The sequence below is a fragment of the Salmo trutta genome, chromosome 23 (assembly GCF_901001165.1).
Source record: "Salmo trutta chromosome 23, fSalTru1.1, whole genome shotgun sequence".
NCBI classification, from domain to species: Eukaryota; Metazoa; Chordata; class Actinopteri; order Salmoniformes; family Salmonidae; genus Salmo; species Salmo trutta.
This window is the reverse complement of record NC_042979.1, coordinates 147207-158541: the sequence shown is the minus strand read 5'-3', so window position 1 is coordinate 158541 and position 11335 is coordinate 147207.

The following is an 11335-nucleotide window of genomic DNA, read 5'->3' as shown; positions in this document are numbered from 1 at the left end:
GACAAAGGGCGTTATTTTTAACAATGTTCTCAGATGTTTTGGGCCTTAACTTTGTACACTATGTTATGAGGACCCTCAGGGCAGAGGAGTCAATGTAAGGGTTTTCTTTAAACTGTTGTGTGTTCTTGTTGTGTACATTTAACAGTATCGTGGTAGAGTATGTCATTGGAAAAATGATCAGGGGTATATACAGTGTATTTGTGTATAGTCACATTAAAACTAGAATTAGACTTGGTTGGGACATTATGGTTGGGGAAGGGGTATCAATACAGAATGATAATTTCTGTTATTAAAGACCCTTCAATATGACATGCATTTGATCTGAAAGTCTTTGTGAAAGACACAAAAGCTTTTGGACAAAATTAAATCTTGCCTTTACAGTTAATGAATTGTCCACGAGGCCTGTCTGTATTGCTCAACCGTTGTTTTTATGCCATAAGATGTCATAGGAACATATGTGGCATAACATTTATCCAAAATCTCTTTGACTCATTTCAAATGAGTCTATCCTAGTCATTGAAACAACAATGCTAGTGTCCATTATTACTTCTTGATGATCATACTATAACAGCGCAATAAACAATTATTATAGTTAAACCAAGAGGCTGATGTTGTGAATAGCTAATAATGTTAAGAACAGAACAGATTATAGTTGATGTTGAGAGTTGTTATGTGAAGTTGAAATCTAAACAGGTGATTTGGTTCGTCTGAATCAGGGCGTTTCAGATTTTTTTCCCATTCCTTCTCTTTTTCTGATGTAAGTTAAGTGAACCATTTAGTTGACATGATGGTTATCACGTTGAAAATAATTTATCTGGTTCACACTGACGATCGATCTCAAGCTCCAAGGCTTGCATTGCAATCAAATAAAACAAACACAAAGAAAATGGTTAAAAAGAGAAAAAAAATACTGAAACCTGTTTAAAACACTTAACATTTTAAAAGCACAGTATATGTAAAAATGTATATATGTATGTGATTGAAAATAAACAAACTTTGAACTTGGGAATGAGTATGCTTTTTTTTATATTGCTTTAAGAGAATGTTTCTATCTGTGTGTGTGTGCACACTATTGTCGTTGGCCTTACAGTGCTGCCTCCTGTCCATCTCCCAAATCTCCCTTAGAAACAGGGCGGAGTTGGCATGGAAACAAAGTTTCTCGTTGAGTTTGGTATGTCCCAAATAGCACCCGGTGTTGTTGCGGAGACCTTATCATGAGTCATGACTGCAGTGAAATTCTACATGACCACTGAGTCACGGTAATCTTCTCTTATGCACTCTGGACATGCATTAGTAGTACCCAACTGGCTAACAATCATCAGGTTGCTAATGGCCTGGTGCTCAGGGCTCTATTGTCCCTCTAGTCCCTCTGACATCATCAAAACAGTATGAAAAAAGTTCAACAACAGGTTGAAACTGAGTGGAAAACATGTTTGTTGTGGATGTTGTTTCAAAACCTAACATAATGAAACAGCAGAAAAACAAACAAATTGGTCTAGCCTAAATTTTGAATAGCCTAAAATAAGGAATTTTTTATATTTTCATAATTAATAGGCTGACACATTACCTTTAGCAACAGAATATCTCACCATCATGCATTTCTCATCCCCTCTCTCCATTCCTTTCTCTAGCGGGTCTGTCAACAGTTTAATGAAATATGTTTAGTTGTGAAAACATGTTACTAGCGATGTTCCCATACAGATTTCACTTGGTTTCCCAAATTAAGCACTGGGTAGCAGGGTTGGAGAGCCCATGGCATACAGAGTTTGGTCAGAATATCACCTGTTGCACAGCGAAATAACAGGAGTAGCCCTGACATAAGTGAAAAACGTAATGGTGGGAAAGTGGCCTCCTTTCGCTATTCCAGGGCATATGGATGACGTCTTTTTTGTTCATGCCCATTTCATAATGGGTCATATTAGGGGGGTGCTCCCTCTGCTGTTTCCTGGAGTCCACAATCATCTCCTTTGTTTTGTTGATGTTGAGGTTATTTTCCTGGCACCACACTCAAAGAGCCCTCAGCCTACATGAAGGAGGTGAGGGCTCTGGGAGTGTGATACCAGGAATATTCCACACTCCCAGAGCCCTCAGCTCCTCCCTGTAGGCTAAGGGCTCTGGGAGTGTGGTGCCAGGAAAATAACCTCTCACTCAACGTCAACAAAACAAAGGAGATTATTGTGGACATCAGGAAACAGCAGAGGGAGCACCCCCCCCTATCCACATCAACGGGACAGCAGTGGAGAAGGTGGAAAGCTTCAAGTTGGTCCACCCACACAGTCCACCCGCAACCGCGCCTCTTCAACCATAGGATGCTGAAGAAATGTGGCTTGGCACCTAAAACCCTCAAACTTTTACAGATGCACAATTGTAAGCATCTTGTCGGGCTGTATCACCACCTGGTACAGCAACTGCACCCTCCGCAACTGCAGGGCTTTCCAGAGGGTGGTGTGGTCTGCCCAACGCATCACCAAGGGACAAACTATCTTCCCTCCAGGACACCGACAGCACCTGATGTCACAGGAAGGCCAATAAGATAATCAAGGACAACAACCACCCAAGCCACTGCCTGTTCACCCCGCTATCATCCAGAAGGCGAGGTCAGTACAGGTGCATCAAAGCTGGGACCGAGCGACTGAAAAACAGCAAGGCCATCAGACTGTTAAATAGCCATCACGAGCACATTAGAGGCTGCTGCCTATATACATAGACTGGCCACTTTTATAAATGGAACATTAGTCACTTTATTAATAATGTTTACATATCTTGCATTACTCATCTCATATGTATATACTGTATTCAATACTATTCCATACTATTCAACTATATCTTAGTCTATGCCGCTCTGACATTGCTCGTCCATATATTCATTTATTCTTAACTTCTTTGGGCTAGGGGGCAGTATTTTCACATCCGGATAAAAAACGTACCCGATTTAATCTGGTTACGACTCCTGCCCAGTAACTAGAATATGCATATAATTATTGGCTTTGGATAGAAAACACCCTAAAGTTTCTAAAACTGTTTGAATGGTGTCTGTGAGTATAAGAGAACTCCTATGGCAGGCAAAAACCTGAGAAGATTTCATGCAGGAAGTGGCCTGTCTGACAAGGTGTTGTTGTTCTTGCTTCTGTTTATTGAAGAGTCAGGATCTTAGCTGTAACGTGACACTTCCTACGGCTCCAATAGGCTCTCAGAGCCCGGAAAAACCTGAACGATGATGAGGCAGCCTCAGGCTGAAACACATTATCGCCTTTTCCAAGTGGCCCATCAGAGGACAATGGAATTAGGCGCGTGCCCGATTCGACCCCGTGCAGTATTTTCCTTCAGCTGTTTAGCTAATTGCAGATTCCCGGTCGGAATATTATCGCTTTTTTACGAGAATAATGACATAAAAATTGATTTTAAACAGCGGTTGACATGCTTCGAAGTACGGTAATGGAATATTTAGAAATCTTTTGTCACGAAATGCGCCGTGCGCACGACCGTTATTTACCATTCTGATAGTGTCTAGAACGCATGAACAAAACGTCGCTGATGGAACATAACTATGGATTATTTGGGACCAAACCTACATTTGTTATTGAAGTAGAAGTCCTGGGAGTGCATTCTGACGAAGAACAGGAAAGGTAAGACCATTTTTGTTATAGTAAATGTGATTTTGGTGAAGGCTAAACTTGCCAGGTGTCTAAATAGCTAGCCCTGTCATGCCGGGCTATCTACTCAGAATATTGCAAAATGTGCTTCATCCGAAAAGCTATTTTAAAATCGGACATATCGAGTGCATAGAGGAGTAATGTATCTATAATTCTTAAAATAATTGTTATGCTTTTTGTGAACATTTATCGTGAGTAATTTAGTAAATTGTTAGTAAATTCCCCGGAAGTTTGCGGGGGGTATGCTTTTTCTGAACGTCACATGCTAATGTAAAAAAGCTGTTTTTTGATATAAATATGAACTTGATTGAACAAAACATGCATGTATTGTATAACATAATGTCCTAGGTGTGTCATCTGATGAAGATCATCAAAGGTTAGTGCTGCATTTAGCTGTCTTCTGGGTTTTTGTGACATTATATGCTAGCTTGAAAAATGGGTGTCTGATTATTTCTGGCTGTGTACTCTGCTGACATAATCTAATGTTTTGCTTTCGTTGTAAAGCCTTCTTGAAATCGGACAGTGTGGTTAGATTAACGAGAGTCTATTTAGACACCCAGCAAGTTTAGCACTCACCAAAGTCAGATTTACTATAAGAAAAATGTTATTACCTTTGGTGTTCTTCGTCAGAATGCACTCCCAGGACTTCTACTTCAATAACAAATGTTGGTTTGGTCCCAAATAATCCATAGTTATATCCAAACAGCGGCGTTTTGTTCGTGCGTTAAAGAAACTATCCGAAAGGGTAAAGAAGGGTGACGAGCACGACGCATTTCGTGACAAAAGATTTCAAAATATTCCATTGCCGTACTTCGAAGCATGTCAACCGCTGTTTAAAATCTATTTTTATGCCATTTTTCTCGTAAAAAAGTGATAATATTCCGACCGGGAATCTGTGTTTAGGATAAAAGACGAAAGAAAATAAAAGCATGGGGTCGACTCGTGCACGCGCCTAAGCCCATTGTCCTCTGATAGAGCACTTGCCAAAAGTGCTAATGTGTTTCAGCTTGGGCTGGAATTACATCATTCAGCTTTTTCCCGCCTTCTGAGAGCCTATGGGAGCCGTAGGAAGTGTCACGTTACAGCAAAGATCCTCAGTTTTCAATAAACAGAGTCAAGAAGCTCAAGGAATGGTCAGACAGGCCACTTCCTGTAAGGAATCTTCTCAGGTTTTTGCCTGCCATATGAGTTCTGTTATACTCACAGACACCATTCAAACAGTTTTAGAAACTTTAGGGTGGTTTCTATCCAAAGCCAATAATTATATTCATATTCTAGTTACTGGGCAGGAGTAGTAACCAGATTAAATCGGGTACGTTTTTTATCCGGCCGTGCAAATACTGCCCCCTGTCCCCAACAGGTTAAGCCAATTTGCAACACATTTGGAAGTATGCTTGGGGTCATTGTTCATTTGGAAGACCCATTTGCGACCAAGCTGTAACTTCCTGACTGATGTCTTGAGATGTTGCTTTAATATATCCACATAATTGTCTTTCCTCATGATGCCATCTATTTTGTGAAGTGCACCAGTTCCTCCTGCAGCAAAGCACCCCCACAACATGATGCTACCACCCCTGTGCTTCACGGTTGGGATGGTGTTCTTCGGCTTGCAAGCCTCCCCCTTTTTCCTCCAAACATAACGATGGTCATTATGGCCAAACAGTTCTATTTTTGTTTTATCAGACCAGATTATATTTCTCCAAAAAGAACGATATTTGTCCCCATGTGCAGTTGCAAACCGTAGTCGGGCTTTTCTATGGTGGTTTTGGAGCCGTCTGTTCTTCCTTGCTGAGCGGCCTTTCAGGTTATGTCGTATAGGACTCGTTTTACTGTGGATATAGATACTTTTGTACCGGTTTCCTCCAGCATCTTCACAAGGTCCTTTGCTGTTCTTCTGGGATTGAGTTGCACTTTTGCACCAAAGTAAGTTCATCTCTAGGAGACAGAACACGTCTCCTTCCTGAGCGGTATGACAGCTGCGTGGTCCCATGGTGTTTATACTTGTGTACTGTTGTTTGTACAGATGAACATGGTACCTTCAAGCATTTGGAAATTGCTCCCAAGGATGAACCATACTTGTGGAGGTCTACAATTTCTTGGCTGATTTCTTGTGATTTTCGCATGATGTCAAGCAAAGAGGCACTGAGTTTAAAGGTAGGCCTTGAAGTACATCTACAGCTACACCTCCATTTGACTCAAATGATGTCAATTAGCCTATCAGAAGATTCTAAAGCCATGACATCATTTTCTGGAATTTTCCAAGCTGTTTAAAGACACAGTCAACTTAGTGTATGTAAACTTCTGACCCACTGGAATTGTGATACAGTGAATTATAGGTGAAATAATCTGTCTGTAAACAATTGTTGGAAAAATGTCTTGTGTCATGCACAAAGTAGATGTCCTAACTGACTTGCCAAAACTATAGTTTGTTAACATGAAATTTGTGGAGTGGTTGATAAACGAGTTTTAATGACTCCAACTATGTAAACTTCCGACTTCAACTGTATAGCCAGCCCTTGGTTCACTCCAGACCTGACTGCCCTTGACCAGCAATAAAACATCTTGTGGCGTACTGCATTAGCATTGAAAAGCCCCGTGATATGCAACTTTTAAGGGAAGTTAGGAACCAATATACACAGGCAGTTAGGAAAGCTAAGGCTAGCTTTTTCAAACAGAAATTTGCATTCTGTAGCACAAACTCAAAAAGGTTCTGGGACACTGTAAAGTTCATGGAGAATAAGAGCACCTCCTCCCAGCTGCCCACTGCACTGAGGCTAGTAACACTGTCACCACCGATAAATCCACTGTAATTGAGAATTTCAATAAGCATTTTTCTACGGCTGGCCATGCTTTCCACCTGGCTACCCCTACACCGGTCAACAGCCCTGCACCCCCCACAGCAACTCGCCCAAGCCGCCCCCATTTCTCCTTCACCCAAATCCAGATAGCTGATGATCTGTGAAGAGCTGCAAAATATGGACCCCTATAAATCAGCTGGGCTAGACAATCTGGACCCTCTCTTCCTAAAATTATGTGCTGAAATTGGTGCAACCCCTATTACTAGCCTGTTCAACCTCTCTTTCGTATCATCTGAGATTCCCAAAGATTGAAAAGCTGCCGCGATCATCCACCTCTTCAAAGGTGGAGACACTCTAGACTCAAACTGCTATAGACCTATATCTATCCTACCGTGCCTTTCTAAGGTCGTCGAAAGCCAAGTTAACAAACAGATTACAGACCATTTCGAATACCACCGTACCTTCTCCACTATGCAATCTGGTTTCAGAGCTGGTCATGGGTGCACCTCAGCCACGCTCAAGGTCCTAAACGATTTCATAACCGCCATCGATAAGAGACATTACTGTGCAGCCGTATTCATCGACCTGGCCAAGGCTTTCAACTCTGTCAATCACCACATTCTTATTGGCAGACTCAACAGCCTTGGTTTCTCAAATGACTGCCTCGCCTGGTTCACCAACTACTTCTCTGATAGAGTTCAGTATGTCAAATCGGAGGGCCTGTTGTCCGGACCTCTGGCAGTCTCTATGGGTGTGCCACAGGGTTCCATTCTCGGGCCGACTCTCTTCTCTTTATACATCAAGGATGTTGCTCTTGCTGCTGGTGATTCTCTGATCCACCTCTACACAGATGATCACTTCATTCTCTATACTTCTGGCCCTTCTTTGGACACTGTGTTAACTAACCTCCAGACGAGCTTCAATGCCATACAACTCTCCTTTCGTGGCCTCCAACTGCTCTTAAATGCAAGTAAAACTAAATGCATGCTCTTCAACCGATCGCTGCCTGCACCTGTCTTCCCGTCCTGCATCACTACTCTGGACGGTTCTGACATAGAATACTACAAATACCTAGGTGTCTGGTTAGACTGTAAACTCTCCTTCCAGACTCACATTAAGCATCTCCAATCCAAAATTAAATCTAGAATCGGCTTCCTATTTTGCAACAAAGCATCCTTCACTCATGCTGCCAAACATACCTTTGTAAAACTGACCATCCTACCAATCCTCGACTTCGGCGATGTCATTTACAAAATTGCCTCCAACACTCTACTCAACAAATTGGATGCAGTCTATCACCGTGCCATCCGTTTTGTCATCAAAGCCCCATATACTATCTACCATTGCGACCTGTACGCTCTCGTTGGCTGGCCCTCGCTTCATACTCGTCGCCAAACCCACTGGCTCCAGGTCATCTACAAGTCTTTGCTAGGTAAAGCACCGCCTTATCTCAGCTCACTGGTCACCATAGCAGCACCCTCCTCTAGCACGCGCTCCAGCAGGTATATCTCACTGGTCACCCCCAAAGCCAATTCCTCGTTTGGCCGCCTTTCCTTCCAGTTCTCTAATGCCAATGACTGGAACAAATTGCAGAAATCACTGAAGCTGGAGACTCAAATCTCTTTCACTAGCTTTAAGCACCAGCTGACAGAGCAGCTCACAGATCACTGCACCTGTACATAGCCCATCTGTAAATAGCTCATCCAACCACCTCATCCCCATAATGTATTTATTTATTTATCTTGCTCCTTTGCACCCCAGTATCTCTACTTGCACATTCATCTTCTGCACATCTATCAGTCCTGTGTTTAATTGGTATATTGTAATTACTTCGCCACCATGGCCTATTTATTGCCTTACCTCCCTTATCTTACCTCATTTGCACACACGGTATATATACTTTTTCTACTGTATTATTGACTATATGTTTGTTTATTCCATGTGTAACTCTGTTGTTGTATTGTCAAACTTCTTTACTTAAGTAGCACTTTAAAATATTTTTACTTAAGTAGTTTTTTGGGGTATTTATAATTTTGACTACTTTTACTTTATTTAGGAATGTACTAATGTACTTTTTATTCCATACAGTTTCATTGACACCCAAAAGTATTAGCTACAATTTGAATGCTTAGTAGTACAGGAAAAAGGTCCAATTCACAAACTTATCAAGAGAACGTCCCTGGTCATCCCTACTGCCTCTGATCAAGTGGACTCACTAAACTGAACATAAATGCTTCCTTTGTAAATTATGTCTGAGTATTGGAGTACTGGCTGTCAGAAAACGTAATAAAAAAGAAAATTGTGCCATCTGGTTTGCTAAATATAAGGAATTTGAAGTATAGCATTTAATTTGACTTTGTACTTTTATTCAAGTATGACAATTGAGTACTTTTTCCACCACTATACTTAAGTACATTTAAAATCTGATACTTTTAGTCTTTTACTCAAGTAATATTTACTCAAGTAGTATATTACTGGGTTACTTTCACTTTTACTTGAGTCATTTTATATTAAGGTATATTTGCATTTACTCAAGTATGACAATTTTGTACTTTTTCCACCTCTGCATAGCTGTATAGTTTAGCAATCTGAAGACAGTCACTTTTAAAGCTACATCAGAAAAGCAAACTTTCCCAATGTCCCCGCAATACAAACTTTGCTCGCTCACTAGCACACGTTCTGCTGTATTTGCGTACTCTCACAAGGTCCACCAACACTAACCTAGCTGTGATATTTAGAGACTAGAGGAACCACACAGGCACACAAGCTACACCCCCATTGGTTCACAGTAACGCTAAAGATTCCCAACATATTCTTACAATTGGCTAGCACTCCGTCTGTAATGACAACACATGGGCTACCATGGGCTAGTATCTATATCTATGGTGCTACAGTGGCACTGTATCAACACCAGGTGATTTTGACAAGTGGATCTGAGTGAGAACCAGCACAGAGAAATCCTATTCTACATGACGGAGTGCTTCTCTACACCATCATAATACACCACAAGGTCCAGGGTTACGCTCCTGCAGTCTGAATCTGTACCACCATAAACAGTTATCTATTACAGTATATGTGCTCTATATTACAATCTTGAAAAATACTATCTACAGTCTACCCAGGAGTGCTTGAGAACCATCACAGAGAAACCCTATTCTACTCGCCTCTTGACACTGATACTTAGATGATCATTATGTTGAATCATCACTAACCTTGGCAGACTTGTATTTAGATTTAATATAACCTACAAAGCGTTCTCCATTACTACCCACATCATTCCTGTCTGAAAATGCTTAAAGCCACAGTACAGACAAACGAAGTGAAGTGTCTACCATATTTTATAAAATATTTACATGTTCACTTCTGTCTCTCCTTTTTTGGTCATGGGATGAGTGAAATGGCACTGAAGCAAAAGCCACAAGTTATATAAACTCAATTTGGGACAGAAAATTAAATCACAGTACATAATGTCAATCAATACCAGAACTTTGGAAAAAAAGGGAAAGCCTTGATATACAATGTGTCATTCAAATATTTTAGTAAACATTTTTACATACATAATATGGTTTTCTTTAGCAGTGTTTTCCCACTATGTACACAGGCAGATACTAGCTTGGTCCCAGATCTGTTTAAGCTGTTGCCAACTCAAACGACTGACAGGGAGTTAGAATGATAAAACAAACAGGCTGGCATTCAGGCTAGGCAGATACAGGATAACATGTAACAGTAACAAGGGTTAGTTATATATTTGGGTGAATTGCAAAGGTAAATGGGGAGAAGGGTTTTCTGGGTAGTTCAGTCTTTAAGGATGAGTCTATGGAGGGTAAGGCAGGTAACCAGCTCCCTGATATCTTCACTAATATTGCCACAGTCAGTCAGAATAGTTGAGATCCAGCAGTACCCCATCTCACTTCACATTGAATCCATATAGTCCAGTCTTGCCCCTCTACCCATCTTCTGCTTTCATTCATACATTATTGTCCCTTTCAATATGTCTCCATACATTCTCTCCCATCCCTGTTACTAGATTCAGGTGGTACAGTGCAATCTGCACCCCTCTTACTGGATCCAATGGATATTGTCTCCTTACATTCTCCCACCCTCTCTCACCCCTCACTCAATCCAGGTGGTACAGTCCTTCTATATGTCTCTCTCAATGTACGTGTCTCCTTACGTCTCATTCTTCCAACCCCTTTCAGCCCCCTAGATAGTCCATCGCAAACTGCACTGCCAATTCACTTACTGGATCCATACGGTATTGTCCTTCTCAATGAGTCTCCTTGAGTCCTAGGTACATTCTCCCACCCCCCTTTCACAAGTTTCAGTTGCTACAGCCCTAACTGGATCCAGATGGTATTGGCCCGGTCTGGTCCGTGTGGGTCGGCAGTCAGATCTCCAAAGACAGAGAAGAACTGCTCCATCTCTTTCTGAAGCATCTCGGTCCTCTTCTCCGCATCACCCATGGCCCGCTCAGCATTGCGGAGCTTGATCTCCACCATTGTGTACTTCTTCCTCTCCTGGTCCACCTCCTTGTGGAGAGCCCCCATCTCAGTCTCCAACTCCAGGTTATGGTGCTCCAAGCTGAGGGGAGAAGAGAGGAGAGCAGTGAGGTTGGGTTTATTATGGTTAGGGTTGAGTGAACTGCTTGTGGAGGGTACCCATCTCCATCTCCAACTCTAGGTAATGGTGCTCAAGACTGCAGAGAGGGGAGGGGAGTATTAGACCGGATTTAAAATAAATGCAATACCTGTGCACGGCGATAGACACTGATGTTCGCAGAGATCACATTCCCTGCAAACACTTCCGATGTTGACTCAATAAATCTAATTTAAAACTAAATTGCAGTGCCCTGGTCATATTATATGTTTGTTTGAATCTCGACCT